This window comes from Propithecus coquereli, unplaced genomic scaffold (assembly GCF_000956105.1).
Source record: "Propithecus coquereli isolate 6110/MARCELLA unplaced genomic scaffold, Pcoq_1.0 Scaffold640, whole genome shotgun sequence".
Classification (NCBI taxonomy): Eukaryota; Metazoa; Chordata; class Mammalia; order Primates; family Indriidae; genus Propithecus; species Propithecus coquereli.
In genome coordinates, this window is record NW_012152397.1 from 216,253 (window position 1) to 219,617 (window position 3,365).

General features: G+C 42.5%; 1 pseudogene; it reads right to left on the reverse strand.

The window, feature by feature from the left end:
* Window positions 1-1,407: 1,407 nt before the first annotated feature.
* Window positions 1,408-2,272, reverse strand: LOC105822838 (annotated as a pseudogene).
* Window positions 2,273-3,365: the final 1,093 nt, after the last annotated feature.

Here is a 3,365-nt window from a genome sequence, read left to right on the forward strand (position 1 = left end):
ACTCTGGGTGTTGTACGTTCTATAGGTTTCGACAAATATATAATGACATGTATCTACCATTATAGTATCATACAGAGTAGTTTCACTGCCCTAAAAAAATTATCTGTGTTCTACCTATTCATCCCTCCCTCCTTCCACCAACCCCTGGCAACCACTGATCTTTTGACTGTCTCCTGAGTTTTGCCTTTCCCAGAATGTCATATAGTTGGAATCACACAGTATGTAGCCTTTTCAGATTGGCTTCTTTCACTTAGTAATATGTCTTTAAGATTCTTCTGTGTCTTTTCACGGTTTGATAGTGCATTTCTTTTTAGCACTGAGTAATACTCCATTGTCTGGATGTACCAGTTTATCCATTCACCTACTAAAGCACAACTTGGTTGCTTCTAAGTTTTGGCAATATGAATAAGGTTGCTCTAAACATCTGTGTGCAGGTTTTTGTGTGAACACTAGTTTTCAAGTCATTTGCGTATAAATACCAAGGAGTGAGATTGTTGGATTGTACGGTAACAGTTTAGTTGTATGAGAAACTGCCAAACTTTCCTCCAAAGTGTCTGTACCATTTTGCATTGTCACCAGCAATAAATGAGAGTTTTTGTTGCTCCACATTCTTACCAGCATTTGGTGTTATCAGTATTCTGGATTTTTACTGTTCTAAAAGATGTGTAGTGGGATCTCATTGTTCTTTTAATTTGCAATTCCCTAATGACATATGATGTGGATGACATATGCTGATTTGCCATCTGTATATCTTCTTTGGTAAAGTGTCTGTTCAGGTCTTCAGCCCATTTTTTAATTGGTTTATTCATTTTCTTATTGTTTTAAGAATTATTTGTATATTTTGGATAACAGTTCTTTATCGGATTTGTCTTTTGCAAATATTTTCTCCCAGACTGTGGCTTGTCTTCTCATCCTCCTGACAGTGTCTTCCACAGAGCCTATGCTTTCTCTCTTTCACAGAGCCTACGTTTTTAGTTTTAATGAGGTCCAGCTTATCAATTATTTCTTTCATGGATCACAAAAGTCATTGCCAAGCCAAAGCTCATTTAGACTTTCTCCTATGTTATCTCTAGGAATTTTATAGTTTCACATTTTACATTTAGGTATATGATTTATTTTAAGTTAATTCTTGTGAAGTACGTAAGGTCCATGTCTAGATTCACTTTTTTTCCCCATGTGTTGATGCCCAGTTGTTCCAGCACCATTTGTTGAAAAGCCCTGTCTTTTTCTCCAAAATATTGCCTTTGCTCCTTTGTCAAAAATCAATAGACTCAGAAATAAGGATGGTCTTTAAAAAAAAAAAGAAAAAAATCAATAGATTATATTTATGTGGGTCTATTTCTAGACTGTCTATTCTGTTCAATTGACCCATTTGTCTATTCTTTAACCAATACCACACTGTCGTGATTACTGTATTTTCTTCTTATCAGGACGATTTGCAAATAGCATCTGGTCCCATAAAGCCTTGATGGCTTTGTGGGAATTGGGCAGTCCTTCTTCTATGTCTTCTAAAAGAATCCCTCCTAATCCTCGCTGGTCATGCTTATCTAAGAGCCTAAGTAGGGCCTTCTTATCTTTCAAGTTGTACTTGGGCTTGAAAAGCATACTTCCCAGCTATTATTAAATACTTCAATTTTCAGATTGTTGACTAATGCCGCAGTCATTAGCCATCGTTGCCATTGTTTCTGCTTGAGCCCAATATCTAAATATTGTGTTTCATCCAAAATTTCTTCTAACGTTAGAGGATATGAATCTCCTGGCTGATGTGCCTGCGTGTAATTCACAATCTCAGCAAGAACCACAAACTTATATCCAAAGCTTCCTGATAGAGCTTTCAAGTTAAAAGATCCATTGTTCTGATCAGAATTTTTTTTAGCGCCTGATGATCCTCTATGTTCTACCTTTGCTTTCTTCTTGGATGATGATGATGATGATGGCGACTCAGAAGATATTGCACGTTTTTCTACTACAGCAGTGGAAAGAGCTCATTTTTTGAACAGCTCCCTCTCTCTCAGCAGGCTTGTGTCCACCACGCTGAGCTAGGAGGGCAGCCCCTCGCCACCCCCCGCGCCGCCGCCTCGGGTGCCTCCGTTCTGCCAGCCGCCCACGCCGGCGCGTCCGCAGCTTCCTGCTTGTCGCCAGCGCCCCCGGCCGCCCGCGCTCACCCAGCGCTGACCCGCCCGCTCGCAGTCTCGCCACTGAAGCTGGCGGCGGCCGCTGAGGACGTGTCTCGGCCCGGGGCTCCCAGGATAGAAGTATATTTCTTGCTCATGAAATAGTAAGGAAGCAGGTGGTCCACGGCTGTAACAGAGCTCCTGCTCCTCAAGGCTGTCCAGGGGCCCAGAGCCCTCCGATCTTGTTTCACCATATGTAGGGGTTGTCCTCATCCGCAGAGTCCAAGTGGCTCAACTCCTGGCCTGCATTCCAGGAGGGCAAGGGGAAGGCATGCTCATTCCCTAAAGTACACTACCAAAGCTGAACATACCATCTCCGCGCCCTCTCATAGGTCATAACTTAGTCACATGGTCACAGTTAGTTGCAAAAGAAGCTGGACAATATAGTTTTTAGCTGAGTACCCATGTTCCCAGCTTAAAAGTCTGCTACCACATAAAAACAGAAAAATGGGGCTAACTCACAATCTCTGCCATACACTGGGTCAGGCATACACCTCTGGTCTTCTCAGCTATGGCCAGAGAGTATAGGATCATGGAGTTTAGAGAGATTCCCTGGAGAGGATATTTGTTGGATGCCTCCCCATCATTCATTCCATCCTTCCTCCTTCCTAACAGTGCCCCTAATTTCCCATCCTGATGGTTTAGGAGAAACTGACAACTCCTCCTGTTCTAGAGTAGTCCCTGAGTGACTTAAGTCAATTAGCAAGTTCTACTTCCTGGCCACAGTGAGTTGGGTAAGGAACAGGCACAGAATCCAATCCAAGCCAAGGAGAAGCTTTCTGGGGTATGTAGGAAAGAAGCTTCTCTCCTCAGGGAAAGCTATGAGAAAAGATTCTCTTCCTCCTGATGGTATAGTGTAAAGACATGAGGTCTGGAACTGCTGCACCTAATACCACTATCAGGAGATGGGTCCAGCTTAAGGAGGAAGCCAAAACCAAAAAGAAATAGAGAGAATGGTAGACAAACAATACAAGAACAGTGATGACATCTTTAACTTCAAGATCAAAAGTGGACACCCAGGCCTATCCATTGGGGATACTGCAAAAAAATTGGGTGAAATGTGGTCTGAACAGTCAGCCAAAGATAAATAACCGTATGAACAGAAGGCAGCTAAGCTAAAGGAGAAATATGAAAAGGATATTGCTGCATACCGTGCCAAGGGCAAAAGTGAAGCAGGAAAGAAGGGCCCTG